The 17,797-nt window shown below is 35.7% G+C and overlaps 1 pseudogene; it reads right to left on the minus strand.

The window, feature by feature from the left end:
• Positions 1–645: 645 nt before the first annotated feature.
• Positions 646–17,430, minus strand: LOC109060813 (annotated as a pseudogene).
• Positions 17,431–17,797: the final 367 nt, after the last annotated feature.

Raw genomic sequence — 17,797 nt, forward strand, 5'->3', positions numbered from 1 at the left:
AACATCCCCACAAGGAATTAATAAAACAGCATCTCGACAAACTCGTGGGACTTGTGTAGTGTGTTTGAGTCCTCGTCTGTGGTTTAAGGAGGTGGGCTGGATCAAAATTGATAAAACACTCTAAACAGAAAATAAACTTACATTTTAGCACAGCCTTCATCATTGGTTGATTTAAAAAGAAAAAAAATTAGCACAATATACCACTGTAAACCAGTTAACATTTCATTCCCTTAGTACACCTTGTATATGTCATTTTTGCAAGTGCAGTTAAAGCTACATTTCACGAAATAAGAGGCCCATAATCAAAGTCTTTTACCATCCAGCCGTACCCCTTTAAAAAATTTTGAGGCATTGCATCTTTTCCTAGCCTTCTAAAAATAAAAATAAAAACTGATTTAGAGGCAAATAATGCACTTTCAAAAAGTGTTTGCTCACAATTAAACAGGAGGAATTTTTTGTTTTCCTAGCCTTCTAATTAGGACTTGTAAATTAGAATTTTTAAATATTTTTATCTATTTTTTTTGCCTATATGAATTGTATAAAATTATTTTATTGAGTTATATGTATGAGGAAAGTATAAGAGGAAAGAATTTGAACATTTCAATTCCAAAATTTGTGCAGGCCAAATACGAAAAGAATGAAACAAAACCCCATGAAATAAATAAAAAACAAGTTTTGCTGCCTTTCCAGTTCACTATCACAGGCTCAGAAGCCTTGACCATGTCCTAAATGTGTCCTCGGTTGTTGATGTGGTCTGACGTAGAGTGTTGGCAGATTATAGAGAGGTTTCCAGACTGTGCATTGGGGGCTTCCAGGAGTCGGAGAAAGGATAGTTTTGGCTATATCTTTGTGCTGATGGAACCCTTTGTTGTCGCTTGCATTGTTGTTGTTCTGATTAGGGGATAAAACTTTAGGCAGTGGGGAAGGAGCTGTGTTTCTTATAGTAGGTTCATCCTCCTCAGGGTCTGTGTCGTCGATGAGAGGGATGGCTGGCTCTGAATCCTCAATACGGAACTCTGGGTGGCTCATGAAATTGTGAATGGAGCTGCGAGACTTTGGTGTCTCCAGACCTTCATAAGGGGACATGAGATCCCGGAAAGCATTAACCACACGGATCTAAAGAAAAAGCATCAAAACCAAATGGAAATAAGAGGTCAGTAACATTCAACCATTTAGAATTTTGGTTATAAGAGTATTTTTGAATACTAATGCTTACCAAGGCTGCATTTACCTGATGTAATAAAATCTGATTTTTGTTTCAATTATAGTTTTACATGCACTCTTACTATTTTAATGATGGACTTTATATTTTCAGATTGACAAACCGGGCCTGGGACAAAATCTATACATTCAAAACATTAAAAAAAAAAAAAAAAAAAAAAAAAAAAAAATACATGTGAAAAAGTCTAAAAGACACAAAGACACGTTTAATGTCATCTTCATACATAAAAAAATAAAATTAAAATTAAAATCAAATCAAACTTGGGATGTGAGGTATGAAATCAAAGAAACCTCATTGAGTACCTGTGTTTGAATTCTGTTGAGACCCCTGCACCACAGAACCTGCCCCCTTTTTAGCTCCATTTCAGCATGGTCGATTTCATCCTGGTCTTCCATCTCCTCCAGCTCATCCTCAGTGATCTCCTCCTTCTGAGTGCCATGACCCGCTGTCATCAGGAACTTCAGGCGACTTGTGGGAATTGTGGAAATCAGCTGTGGGTGTCGGAGGTGAGAAAAACAATACATCACCCAGTGCATCATTTCAAAAAGAGTTCAAATGCTTTTCAAGGCCTACCTGCCCCCAGAGAAGAGAGCCAAAGCCAAGGAAGACACACCACAGCCACTGCTCAACAGAGAGACCTACACAGCTAAAAGGCTTCCCTCCAAACTGCACGATTAGGAACTAAAAAACAAAACCATGTTAGGATTCCGAACAATTGTTGATAACTGACACAGGCTTATAGAGATTACAATGTGACGTACCTGGATAACAAAGGACCCGAATACTATAGAGCAGAAGATCATGTTATTGAAGATGCCCTCGAAAACATTTCTCTCGCCGTGGATCTTACGAGCGTTAATCTCATTAAAAAGCTGCAGCATCACAAATGTGTTAAAGACAATGGTGTAGTGCTCTGAAGGAGGAGCGTGAAGAGGAGTGTTCCTGCCGCTGTCAATGTCAAAGATCTGCTCACCTGGGAAAAAAATGAAATAAATCAGAGATATAATAGCTGGTGTACTCCTGACTGGATGCTCTAAATCAGGGTTTCCCAAACATTTTTCTCAGCCATACCTCTTGGATGTAAAATATTTACATAAATATGTACTTGATTTACTTGAAAAGTCAGTGTTTCCTATTCATTAACTAGACTGTGGCGGCCCACCACAGTTTTTAAAGCGCAAGATACCTTAATCCCTGCGAGTTTCAAACCGAAGTGCACACTTTACTCACGCAATCAGCTTGTGATCAGGTGTTTTCCACATCTCAGAATGGCTCAGTTCACAGTGAATGCAGTGAACTTAATTTCTGCATGTGCTTAGAGATTAGCATGCGTTTGGGAAGATATTGATGTCATATTTAATATTTTTTAGGAAAGTGTTTTATTTTGTAGCTGTACTTTAAAGGCATAGTTCACTCAAAAATAAAACTTCTGTCATCATTTACTCATCCTCAAGTTGTTCCAAACCTGTATGAATTTCGTTATTCTTCTGAACACCAAAGAAGATATTTTGCAGAATGTTGGTAACCAAACAGTTGCTGGTCCCCATTGACTTCCATAGTATTATTATTTTTTTCCATACTACAGAATGTTTATTTTTGGGTGAACTATCCCTTTAAAGTAGAATCAAGGTACTTTTAGTTGTGAAAATGTCTCAGTCCAGGTTACATTCACACTGGCATTTTAGAAACTCAAAATAATAAAAACATTATTAATAACAATAATAATTTTTATTATATGTTTGTGTAACTCTTATTACAAAAAGGAAGTCCGAAACATTACTGTTGTAAAATGCAATTGTACAGTTAAATAAAAATTAATATTTGATCCTTTTAAGAATTTTATTTTACAATAGTTACAATACTAATATTTATATATTAAATTAATCACTTTCAAACATTCAAACTTTAAATATTTAAATTAGTTTTTATTTTGGCAAAATCCTGCTAAAACCTTGTGAACCTCTGCCCACGAAAATGTTGGAAATTATGCGAATGTGTAAATAAAGTGAACCTAGTGAACTTAGTGCACGTTGCGTTCATCAACTTCAACATCAACCCTACTCTAGATATTTTGGGTGGTGCTTACCGGCAAACAGCAGCGTGAAGATGATGGTTAGCTGATATACAGCATGTCCGAGGATGTTCTTCATCATGGTGCGGGAAATAAGGGGCTTGTTACGGCCATACGGTTTGCGCAACAGTAAAGCATCAGTGGGAGGCTCTGTCGCCAGTGCTAGCGACGCAAATGTGTCCATAATTAAATTCACCCACAGCATCTGTACAGCTTTGAGAGGGGAGTCCTATGCGAAGAGTTAGAAAAAGCAAAAAGTTTAATAGAAAGAATGAGATGGCATAGAGGACAGGAAAAAGAGGAAGCAGAAGTCTGACCTGTGTGATACAAGCTCCTGTAAACGCCACAATGACAGCCACCACATTGACCGTCAGCTGAAACTGGAGGAACTTTGAGATACTGTCATAGACGTTCCTCCCCCACATCACTGCCTTCACAATGCTGCTGAAGTTATCGTCTGTCAGGATAATGTCTGATGCCTCTTTGGCCACATCTGTACCAGCAATGCCCTAAAAACAGATCATGACACATCACTGTCAAATTTCATTAACTTTCCAAATACATTCATGCTAATTTTGGAATATTGCATTAAAATACGTGATGGAAACATTAAAGGCACAGTAACATTTACAGGTAGTCAGCAAAATTTCAGTGTGTGACTTGCCATTACTTTGTGATTAATTGTGAAATTTACTAGCAATCCATTAATCATATTTGTTTCAAAGTAAATCCTACACTAATTTAAGTTTTAGTAAGTATACTTCAAAACCATTAAAATATTTATTGACATATCACTTAAGACTTACTGATATAAAATTATAATTAAACTTTTTTGGAGTATTTCTTTATACATTATGGGCCCTATCATACACCTGGCGCAATGTGGCGCAAGGTGTTGCGCAAGTGTTTTTGATAGTTTCAGCTTGACACACTTCTCATTTTCCCGACCTGCACCACGTTCTTTAAATAGCAAATGAATTTGCACCCATTTGTGCGCCCATGGGCATGCTGGTCTAAAAAAGAGGTGTGTTCAGGCGCATTGTTGGCGTGTTGCTATTTTGAGGAACTGAAAATAGACTTCGCCATAGACCAACTCAAACTTGGTCTAAAGTCTGGCGCAATATTTTTTCTTTAGTATTTAAAGGTGCTGTATGTAAGATTTTGACTCTATTAAAGCATAAAAATACCATAATATGTTTGCAGATATTTAAGAAACATGCTAAGTTAATATACTTGTTTATCTGAAAAACAATGCTACAGTCAGTTATTCTCCTTTGAAAATGTGCGCTCCGGGCCGAAATGTCTGTTTATGTTTTGGTTTGTGAAACCCGCCCATTGCCAGTTTACCCAATTGTATTTTGGCCCCCCGGGTTGCCAGCTGGTGTAAAACACAGCGTATTTCATTTTGTTCATCGTCAAGTGCACTCGTTCCTGTTTTGTTCCGACAATCTGGCAACCTACGTGTGCGTCAAGTCTGAGGAGTAAACTACAATACATTACAAATCCCCCCAAAAACACTGTACTTCTAACCTTCACAGTACATCCCTCATAGTGATGTACAAGCAAGTTTTTCAAATTTTAAAAAGTCCTACCATTGCAAATCCAACATCAGCTTTTTTTAGCGCAGGGCCATCATTGGTTCCGTCTCCAGTGACAGCAACTACTTGTCTCTGTTCTAATATGGTGCTATCAATTATACCTTAAAGAGACAGCAAAACATTTTATTTGCAGTCAGATTGTATTAGTCACCACAATTTTAACAACAGTCCTGTTTGAAAGTCATTACCTTTGACCAATGTATGCTTATCGGTTGGAGAAGATCTCGCAAGTACACGCAGTTTGGGCCAGATCTTGTCCAGCCGCTCTTGCTCAATCTGAAAATATGATGAGGCCTTTAATATCAACCTTTCATTTGAATGAAAACTGATCCATTTTTTATTTTGACCACCTCACCTCTCCAAGTTCATTGCGTATTCGTCTGTTGAACTCTTTGCCTTCAATGCAAAGGAAGTCATCGCCTATATGGAGAATGCCACACTTGGTTGCAATAGCTCGAGCGGTGTTAATGTTATCCCCTGTGACCATGCGCACAGTGATGCCTGCTTGCTGGCACTTCTGAATAGCATCAGGGACCTGTGGTGATTATACCACCAGGGGTTAAGTGTCAACAAACACATGCTGACTAATAGTAATGAGCATTTCAGCATGTCTTTGCTTTGTTTTCACTGTCAAATGCATATTTTCCATATAAAGTTGATGGAATAGGAGTGAATTAATGGTCAAGTGAGCAGTTACCTCTGGCCGAACAGGATCCTCAATGCCCACAACACAAATGCAGGTAAGTCCAGTCAGGATATCCGCCTCATTATCCCAATCAGGCTCCCCATCCGAAACAGGGAAGTCCCTGTAAGCGAGGCAGATGGTCCTCAAACCCTCAGAGGCCATGGCCTCAATCACCTTTTTCACCATGTCATCCCGATCAATGGGCCTGAAGACTTTAGCTTCGCCACTGGCTGTCAGGACTTGACAGCACCTGGGCAAATATTAAATATTATGAAAGCTTTATAACTTTTTGGAAAGTTAATGATACAAATATGTAGTCTCACATTTATATTTAAATTTTGAACCATGCAGATTTCACATTCAAGTCCAAGTTTTCCTGTGAATATGGCACGTTGACCAACAGAAAGGTGCTTGGTTTGAAAGTGACTTCTGTAAGACTGGTGCTTTGTGCATCACTATATTATTGAGAGTGAACAAAAGAGCTTCTTTGTCAGTGAAATTGTACTAATGTAACAGAATCTTTAGTGTTTTCAAATCATTAAATGGTCTATGTACCCAGGAAAACTGGACTAAAATATTGATGACTCAACCTGAACTATAAAGATTTCTTGAGTGCTCCATTGGATGAGAACATCCTTCACCATAATAATACCGCTTGTATTATTATCTAGCAAATAGCAAATCACCTGCAATATTAAATGCGTACTTACTTCCTCAGGAGGATTTCTGATGCTCCTTTGCTGAACATACGGTAACTTCCATCTCGATTTTTTAGGACTGTGCTCATGGATTTCCTGACTGAGTTGAAAGTGTACACTTTGTAAATTTTTTCCTCAGGATATTCATTGCGAATGGCTTGGTAATCTTTTCGTAATCCAGTGGTAAACCCTAGCAAGGCACATTCAGTTTTGTTCCCAACTTGACGGGGCAGACCGCCCTCTTTCTCAGCAGGCTAGACAGAAAAAAGGGTTCATCAAAATCATGAAACTAAGTCTAGCCTAACAAAAAAGTAAGCAAAAAAAATCACATTAAATAATAACTAAAAAAGTTTAAATACAGTGTGGTCCAAAAGTCTGAAACCACATTGATTTATCTTTAAATAAATGATAATATCTTAATTAAATAAATATTTAAATAAATCTTCAAACAAACATGAATTTGAGATAATGACAAATTCTGACATAAATTGAATAAATTATATATATATTTGATCTATTATATTTGATCTATAAAAATATATTAACTCTTCACTTAAATTTCTATGCTGAGTTCTATGTAACAAAAAATTATCTTGTGGTCACAGTTTTTTTGAATCCTCTGTATATTTAAAAGTACACATTCAGGCAAAATATAGTTTGTTACCATTATTTTTGAAGTATATGCACAGTTAACACTGATTCCTGTGATGAGAAGATTCATGATGTTGCCAGGAATCAGATCAGGTTCTGGGACCTTATTGTAGTGTCTGTCTCCAATATACACCTGAACCACTGTCATTCTGTTCATGGTTAGGGTGCCTGTTTTATCAGAGCAAATTGCCGTGGCATTTCCCATCGTCTCGCAAGCGTCCAGATGCCTCACCAGGTTGTTGTCCTTCATCATTTTCTACAGGGAATGACAGATGATTTTACTACATAAATGATTTTACAACTTTTGTATGTACAAGTTTGTCATGAAACTTCTGCAAAAGACAGATCACATACTTTCACAGAATAGGCCAATGAAATAGTGACAGCAAGCGGTAAACCTTCAGGCACGGCAACAACCAGCACAGTGACGCCAATGATGAAGAACTTGACAAAGAACTGGATGTAGATAGGAGTGCAGTCTTTAATCCAGGGAAGCCCCTGAATCCAGAAAGTGTCCACCAAAAAGAGCACCAGAAGAATGAGGACTGTGATGGCTGACATGAAGAGCCCTGGAAAAAACACATGGGAAAAAACATGTGCTAAAATAGCATTTTAATAGTATTGCTTTTTGTTTTTATTAATTGAAAAACAAATGAAGTGGACCAAAAAGAAAAAGTTCTGCACACTGTAAAATGTTTTTTTATTATTTATTTTTATTTTTTTTTTTTATTTTTTTACGTGTTTTTACGGTTTGTTTGGTTAGTTTGGTTTGATTTACCGATTTCTCTTTCTTTGGAATCTTGTTTTTTTTTGGCTCTTCTTCTGTTTCATCATCACTGTTGAGGGGCTCCATCTCCACTGTGCCTCCATCCTTCTCTGAATACAGATGAAACCAGTGATGTTAAAAATTTTTTTTACTTAAATGTACTTATAATCTGCTTTATAAATGTTGTCCTGTACAAAGGTTATGCTACTGCATGTATCAAACTATTATTAAACCTCCAAAAAAATGTTGCAAGCAGAATTTAAAGTCGTATTGCCCAAATTAACACCAGAATGCAATACACTACTGTTTAAAGGTTTGGGGTCAGTAAGACTAATGTTTTCAAAAGAAGTCTCTTATGCTCACCTCACCAAGACTGCATTCATTTGATCAAAATAAGAAGAGTAATATTGTGAAATATTATTACAATTTAAATAACTGTTTTCTATTTTAATACATTTTAAAATAAACTATTTCTGTGATGGAAAGTTGAATTTTTAGAAGCAATTACTCCAGTCTTCAATGTCACATGACCCAGAACAGTATATATATATATATATATATATATATATATATATATATATATATATATATAAAACTGTGATATATATATATAAAACTGTGATACTTTTTCCAGAAATTTTGTTAATGTCACTTTCAAACAATGTCACCACAACCTTGTGAACGCTTGTGTATGTCAAAATATTTGTGCTAAATGGCGACAACTCCAACTCTGACTTCTTATTTATGTGTGAAGTGTTGTTTCAGAAGAATAAAAACTGTTTAAAACCATGTGCAGAGAAAAAAAAAAGGAAATGTTCTGGAGATTTACAGCATGTGTCTGCCTGTATGTGCTTATATGTGGACAAGAGGAAAAAGCAGAGCTGTAGCCTAATCTTCTTACTTCTAATCAGCATGAAAAGAGTGAAGAGCACAGTTAGCTACTAGATTCAACCATATGTTCACAGGACATTCTCACAATACATAAAGAAATAAAAACACACAATGCGTGCCGAAAGATCAACTACTGACTGAACTATGTCACTGACTGCAATTTCATGTAATGTTCCTGCAGTGGTTCTCAACTAGTTTTGTCATACAAAAGTAACAAAAAATAAATTTAATATCACATACTGAAATGTGTTAATATAATAATGAACTACATAGGGCGCATCAATGTACAAAATTAATAATATAACAGGTTGAATAGGGAAAACATCAAATTTGGTTTCAAAATGTCTCTTAAATTTAGATGGGTTCTTGCAAAAAAAATTAATTGTGGCCAACACAAACCATGTATCTTAAGTGCACATGAACCCGTGAAGCAGTGTGGTTCATATTTTGTATTCATAGTTTGTTCATGTTTTCTGACAATGAGAGTATGATGAATTTGCTCAAGGAAGCAATGCCCAATTATATGTTTAGCTGCATATTATTATTTGCATTTAGCATTTTTTTAAAGGGGTCATATGATGCTGATAAAAATAACATTATTTTGTGTATTTGGTGTAATTAAATGTGTTTATGCGGTTTAAGGTTAAAAAAACAATTTTTTTTTCCACATACTGTACATTATTGTTTCTCCTCTATGCTCCGCCTTCTGAAATGCATCGATTTTCACAAGGCTCATCTCTCTGAAAAGCGAGGTGTGCTGTGATTGGCCAGCTATCCAGCATGTTGTGATTGGCGAATGCCTCAAGCGTGTGACAGAAATGTTACGCCTCTTAACATATTGTGATGCCTTGTCCGACCGGAGCGATGAGACAAAAACATAAAAGCCATTATAAACGTGATATAAACATGATTTCTAGTCATGTTTTCTTTTGGAAGGCAAAAACAAAGTAGTTTCGCTTCCTCAACGAAACAGCGTCACACACCTTGAGTGAGCAGAGGCCGGAGGCCCAGAGAGAAGCCGCGGCAAAGTTGATGTATTTCCTCAGCGACCGGGTGGGATCAGCTGCGGCAGGCGGCATTTACGAAGGAGCGTATCGTTGGTTTGGAAGGCCAAAGTAGTAGTTTCGCTTTCACAGTGAAACACACAGTGTCTATACAACATGGCGGCAGCAACAACAATACTACAACGAGAATAAAAGGTACGCCTTCTTTCTTTGCGTGAACATCTGGGTGGCGTTATGCAAATATTCCCACATACTGATGAAAATATGTGGGGGAGTGTTAGAACGAGCCGTTTCAGGGGTCGTGGTCGAGTGTTAACTTTTATAAAGAATATCTCTTTGGATTTGAGACTTCAGTCTTCGCAACTTCACAGATCTTCTTTATTCACCAAGAGCTTGTAACACTCCAAAGAGAAAGGAAAATTTTAAATCGCATCATATGACCCCTTTAACCATGACAACAGACCTGTGACCCATTTTTACATCATGACCCACCAGTTGAGAATCACTGATCTAAAGGAAACGCTATGACACACGATTACAGCATATGTGCTAATACACACCTTTCTTTTTATCTGTTGCATCTGGCTTTTTGGCTGTTGAAAAGTGACATGGATCAATCAGATATCTGTGATATCTATAGACACTGAGCATTTGGAAATGATGTGACTCTTGCAGTATCCTTGTTTAGTATGTTTAAAATGACGTATCTAGTCCCTGGCCAAAGCATTGCATTTCAAATAGTTAGCATATTTACTCATTTGGAGTGAAAACCCAAACTTGGTTAGAACTGAATGGATGCTTAAGGAATTATTTTGAAAATGTGCTTCAGAAACCAATCTGAAGGAACATACTTTTCTTTTTTTTCTTTCTTCTCCTTCTTCTTCCTCTCTATTTCTTTCTTTTTCTCTTCTTTCTCCCTCCTTTTCTCCTCCTTCTCCCTCTTTTTCCTCTCCCTCTCTTCTTTTTTCTCCTCATCGTCATCATCATCATCATCTCCGCGTCCGAGGAGAGTGAAGATGATCCCCGTCTGAGAGTTCACCCCCACTGCTGTGACCAGCATTTTTCCAGAACCCTCCATCACATGCGTGCCTGAGCAAACAGGGCAAAAATGGGCATGTAACCAGGTACTGTATATAACTATGGCAATGGCAAAACTGTTTTAGTCTTGACCTTTAGATTGCTACTATTATTGTCACTTTTTTAAAAAAGCAGAGGCAAAACCTGAAAGAAGGAGGGGGTCTTTGTCCACAGTTTTTTTGACATGGTCCGACTCTCCAGTGAGGGAGCTCTCGTCAATTTTTAGATCGTTGCTTTGGATTAGTACACCATCAGCAGGAAGGAGGTCACCTGCAAGCACAAAACAAAGGACAGATGGCATTGTCTGAGACACAATAGGCAGATGTTTGCATAGCAAGCCAAAAGAGAGGTTTTCAATTGAGCACAGCAAATGGCAACTAAAAAAACAAAAAACAGACTACTGGAATAAAACCCTATTCTATGTGCTTTAGCATTATTTTTTAAAAGAGCAGTTAAGCCAAGATAAAAGATAATTTTGTTATTTATCTACATACAGCTATTTTCCATACAGCAACAGTTCATTCCATGACTGTCAAGCTCCAAAAAGGAAAAATACCAATGAAAGAACTAAAAAAGCCTTGAATCTTTAATCTAGCATATTCACATGCAGAATTTAAAAGAGGGTGTGTTGTGTTAATTAATGTTACACAAGACTCAAATACTTTCTACCTTAAAACGTCTTGTTTATTTGCTTACTTGAAGCTTATTTGTTTATTTGCTATAATTAAATGAAAAAAGTGAAAGTTAATCCTACACAACTTTTTTTTTTCAGTGTAGATTTTTTTTTGTCCTTTATTTGAAACTTGACAGATATGGTCACCATAAACTGTCACTCTATGGCAAGAGCTGCATAACCATTCTAAACATTTCAATTTAACAGCATATGAGTTTAAAGAAACATGTCAATCCTAATTCTTAATTGTTTAATATATTAAAAGCTTCTTAAGGGAGACCATAATTTTACCATATTTTACTTGTGCAATGTCTCCAACCACAATCTCGGCCACAGGAATCTGAATGACTTGACCGGCTCGGAGCACAGTGAACTTCTGCTCTTGTTCAATGCGGCTCTGAAGTCCACGGAATTGCTTTTCCTTGCTCCAGTCATTAAAGGCTGTGACAAGAACCACACAAATGACAGACAAGAGGATGGCAGCACCCTCAATCCATCCGGCCTCTGCCTCACCCTCGTCCTCAACTCCTCCAGCCGCCCTACCACAGTCTGCACCAATGAGAAAGTCCTTGTAAGTAGCTGCTACAGCAACTTGTGTGTATAAGTCTTATATTATATATATACACTTCTGTTCAAAAGTTTGGGGTCGGTAAGATTCTTTTTTTTTTTACAGTAGTACATTTATAGTACTTTTATTCAGCAAGGATGCATTATATTGAACAAAAGTGAAAGTAAAGACATTTATGATACAAATTATTTCTATTTCAAATAATTGCTGTTCTTTTACACTTTCTATTCATCAAAGAATTCTGAAAAAACTAATCACAGTTGTCACAAAAATATTAAGCAGCAAAACTGTTTTCAACATTGATAATATTAAGAAATGTTTCTTGAGCAGCAGATCAGCATATTAAAATGATCATATCATGTGACATTGAAGACTGGAGTAATGGCTGCTGAAAATTAAGCTTTAACATCACATGAATAAATTACATTTTAAAATATTACTTAACACACAAAACACTTACTTTAAGTTGTAATAATATTGTACAATAGTATTGCTTTTACTGTATTTTTGATCAAATAAATGAGGATACTTTTTTTAACCTTCCTTCAAAACATTAAAAAAATCTTTCCAACCCCAAACACTTGAACTATATGTCTAAAATGCTAATAGGATATTTGAGGTGCATAGCTGCATTTACAAGCAGGTGCACATTTAGTGAAGAAAGTGAAGGACTGTGCACTTGCAAACACAAAATAACATGATTTGCAGGATTTTACTGCTAAATGCACAGCAGTGCTTAGGTAAAAGAGGCCCTGCAGTGAGCTGAATACATAATAGCACTACGTCACCTTCAGGATATGTTACAAATTCATTGTTATTCAACAGGACCAAAGAGCAAAAGAAACAGAGGTATATTATTCATAGTGAGCTAAAATCCCTACGATACTCACATTCTCTCTCTGCATTAGGAGGTTTATAGAAGGAAAGGCCTAAGGATATTATGGCTGCTACTTCCAAAATAATTAGAGTCACATCCTGCAATGCTTCCCACACTAGCTGAAGGAATGTTTTTGGCTTTTTAGGAGGTATAAAATTCTTTCCAAATTCTTCTTTTCTTCTCGAAATGTCATCAGAATGACCACTTAACCCTAAACAGAGAGAAAGAGCAGAATAAACATTAAGATATTTGGTACAGAAACAAATAGCAAGTAACACATTGAACATTACTCCAATAACCTGTTTTATTTAAAAATATTTTTTTTCAGTGTATCGCATTACCACTACAGAAAATATTAAGGTATTATTTCTACAAATTATTAAGATTGAAGCAAATAACCACAACACATATATAACTTTGCCTTTTTACCATATCAAATAAGCTTCTGGTTGTAAAAATATTATATCATTTTTATTACACCATATAAAAATAAGATATACCACTACAGTCAAGATATCTAACAGCACAATCTAACACCTCTGGATTGTACAAAGATTTCTGGTGGGTCACTCAAGATAATTATTAATGACCATGTTTGAATTACATATGACGTTTAGATGACCTAAACATCCTTATGGCGTATCTATATGTACAGAGCTTGCAACTGCACATTTAAAAACACATTTCGAAATATGTATATAAATATGTACAGGGAAAACATACTGATGATTTAGATAAAATATTCAAAAAATGACAGATGGATCAAGCAGAATTTTAAAACACTTGAGAAATTGAATTGGATTTAGAGGGTTTTTACTTTGCTTTTCATTTGAAATATAATGGATTCCACAATATACCAATATTTCCAATCCCCACACAAGCAAGAGCACAGCCTGAACGCTAACACAGTGTAATCCCTCTCTTCCTTCCTTTGCTCAATTACAAAACGCTAGTCCTCTGCCCCCTCAAAGGTTTACCCACTGTTGGCAAGGGCAAAAATGAACGTAAACCCCATGCAGCAGAGCATCGGCCAGTGAGATTAGCGTGATGTGGAGCAATGAAGAGCCTACCTCGGTTTAAGGTGAGTGGGATTACATGAGGTAAATTTATCTGGTTCCACCTGTCACAACTACAACTGTCTGTTATTGTAATTGATCGGTTTAAGTTGGTTAGTATTAAGTGGTAAGCCAATGCATATCGAACTGGAAAATATAGATGGATGATAATGTAAATAGGACTTAAAAAGCAATAATCAAGGTCTGATTTTAACAAGAGATAGGACTCTTTCATAACAGACAGATTGTGTATTTATAATACACACAAAAATCTTAAACGAAAGAATCACAAGAGGAGAGTGTAAACATATTTCACTGGAATTATCAAGGGAAACATAAGCTGATCATGGTGTTAGACAAATGACTGGAGTTGAGCTCATTGAAATAATATAAAGACAGATTAGTTTAAACTAGAAGAACAGAAGGAGATGAATAAAAAGGTGAAATAAGCAAAAAGAGGAACTGTAAAATAGGAGATGTAATATTGGTGACTTTGATAATCTAAGTAACAAGAAAGTAACAAGAAAGGCAATAATTTTCAGCGGTTAAACATCTTTTGTCAGCTGATTGACACATTATAACTGTAATTTAGTTAGAAATGATGTAATGTAATACATCGTACCTTTCATTCCTAACCAGGGTCACTTGGAATGATTCAGACAAAGATATAAAACTGAAATAATAACTGAAATTATAAGGGCTTTCAATAGTTTAAAATAATTGTAACACTTCATAATAAAATGTACCATTAGTTAATGCATTAATGCTTTGATTTTAATAATGTATTGGTTTAAATAATCATTGACTAACATTTATAAATGCATAAGAAGTATTTTTCATAGTTAGTTCATGTTAACTAATGTAAACACATTGAACTTATTTTTAAGTGACATAATGATAATGCAAAATGATATGCTGTAAAACAAGAGTTAGACTTGAAAAATTGAATATATCTAGGTTAATTACATTTGCTTGATGAAAATCCTTTATAATATGGTCAAAAATAGATATGCTAACAGATTAGCAACTGTATAAAGTGGTACAACTTCTTCTTCTTCTTATAGTACCTCATTATATGTCATTATTGCTCCACTGTCAAAGAGAAATTCTGAGTCTTTTAAAGCTAAAATATGGTCCTTGATGAAAGCTACAGTGCTAATGGCGAAAGGAAAAAGCACATGGAAAAAGATGTCTGAAACTTCTAATTGCTAATTAGTTATTTAGCTCACACAATTATCCAAAGCGATTACGCTGCACTTGTTACGGAGACAGTCTTCCAGGAAGAGCCTGAGGTTAAGTGTCTTGGTCAAGGGTGAAATGGTGAGAGGTCATGGATCAAACCCCATGAAGTTTGAACATACAACCTTTGCTCAGCTCAGATCTATAACCACCAACCATTTGGTTCATTTTTTTTTTGCATGATATTTAGGTATCATCTTGTTAACTGGCCGATATTAGAGATTTTTAAAATGTATTGGCATCACTTGATATTGGATATTTAATTGTGCATGCTTATTTCCTCTGTTTTTATATTTAGATTACCTTTATCATCATCTAAAGCTCAGCACAATTTTATACACTTTTAAACGCAGTCTTAAGCAAATCTTAATATGAATATCCATGTTTATACTGTATATTATAATGTTGTGGTGTCTAAATTCACTTTTAACATTTAAAATGACTGATGGTTTTAGTGTTTTATTTTTAATTGATTTAAATTTAATATTGACCATTTATTAGTTATCGGCAACAATCTAAAAATAATTATCTGAAAATAATAATCAACATATTGGCCAAAATTGCAAATTCTGTACATTTTCCAATTTATCTAAATATACATTTTTAGCCATTTTATTAATTTTGGTGATAAAAGAACAGTGCATTTTTATCAATGTCATTTAATGCATAAACATTAACAGTGGTAGCACAGGAAATATTTACCATCTATTGGTGATGATTTTAACCTGGAACAGAGTCCCTGAACATCTCCATAGCCCTGAATCCTTTGTGATCCATCTGTCCCTCTGAGTTCCATGAGTGATCGAAGTTCTTTGAGTGTGCAGCCAAAATCTCCATCATGATTGGCCTCTGTCTTGTACTTCGACCCACGGAATGAGTTTTTGGCCATAGTCCTGCTGAAGTGCACCAAAAAATGGAGGAGAAGTGGCTTCCCCTGAGGTAAGCAGTGACAATATCCAGACTTAATTCCTCAGGGACACAAAAACCGACTCTTCTGATGACGCACCAGATGTAATTCAAATGCCATTTCCATTTGATTTTCTGGTGTATTTTCTCTCATCTTAGGTTGATCAGAGTCACAGGAGGTCAAATCATCAGGTTTGTACCAAGTTACATCTAAAACAAAAAAAAGAAAGCAAGTTCATTTCATGCTCTATCATTCCCATGTCAGCTTATATGACTATTTATAACTTGAAGCCAAATAAAATGTGATTATTCATGTTCTGTCACATCTGCCAGATCAAGTGATACCACTGTCAATCAACAAAGGAAGTAACATCAAACTGTATGTCTCTGGTTAAAGATGATGTTGACAGGTATGCAAATTGACAGCTGGCTTTTGTAATGGCCCTTGAGTGGAAAGATCTGTTACGTCTGCTTGAATGGAATGCTAAAATTAGTTCTGTTACATAAAACCAGCGTCTCGTCTAGAAGAGAGACCTGCCAAAGACAACAGACATGTCTCAAAAGTTGTGTTCGAAAAAAATAGAGTGGGAAATAAAGTTTTAGAGGGCATTCGAAAGAAAGTGTAATTGAATGAACAAATGATTGAACCAGTGTTATATTAATATGGTTTATTATTTATATTTCAGTTTTAGTTTATTTCTAGTAATTTCAGTGCTTCATATTAAATTTATTTTCAGTTAGTTGTAAAGGCAGTTTTTCTAATGGTCATTTAGTTCAAATTTTTTATCTTTAGCTTTAATTTTATGTAATCGTAATAAACCATGGATTGAAAAATAAATAAACTATTTTAACCAAAATCAGCAATGAAATCTAGGATTTTATATAATTGTAAATTATGTTGAGATTCAAAGGCTGTTTGCAGTGACATCTAAAGCCCTCTCAAAGGTCATGGACAACAAAACATGTTTGGGTCATCTTGAATAAATTTGCATTTTTAAGACTTTAAAGCACCGCTTATTCTTTGATCATTAAATGTTTGCTCACAAACCTATTGAAATTTTACCTTAACCTTTTTATCTGTATCAAAAAAGTCTTTTATTTCCCAGTTACAGAAAAAAAAACTTGCCAAACAAATGACTTAAATAATGATTTTACAGAAGCACTAAACTAAAACAAACCATGATAGTCAACATACTTCAATTCATTATCATAAAACAAATGGAAAAGTACTCACAGATTTGTTTTACATGTCCATTACGGCAACAATGAGACAAATGCAGCCCCTCGACCAGCACAGTCAGAAGGTGCTGCTTTCAGAGACTGAGCGAATCGCCGTCACGTTCAACTACTCCAAAAAACACATAGTCTGTATTACAAAGCAAATGCCAAAAATTCACCTTTACTACATAAAATGATTTGACCTTCAGTGGACGGTCTTGAGGAGCACAGTCTCCACTAGAGGAAATGGCTTGCTGAATGATTATCTCAGGAAAGCTTCTTGCTTAATCTAATTAGTCAATCTGTGGCAGTAGTAAGACACAGAGCCACTGCTGCTGTAGGGAAGAGTATGCACTATTGAACACAGACAAACATATTCACTCTTTCCTAGATAGTAGCCTCAGTTCATTCAGACTTCTGGAGGAACTAAGTGCAGCCGGATAATGCCCGAGGCACAAGAGTATACAAAAACCATTTATTTGATAAATTTATTTGAATCACAAATAGACTTGTACAAGTAAAAGAGGAATTTTATAAATAATCTCAAGAATAAGGCTGAAAGAACAGCTTGAATGTCACTATTAGATGTTTTATGTCT

Source organism: Cyprinus carpio, chromosome A25 (genome assembly GCF_018340385.1).
Source record: "Cyprinus carpio isolate SPL01 chromosome A25, ASM1834038v1, whole genome shotgun sequence".
Classification (NCBI taxonomy): Eukaryota; Metazoa; Chordata; class Actinopteri; order Cypriniformes; family Cyprinidae; genus Cyprinus; species Cyprinus carpio.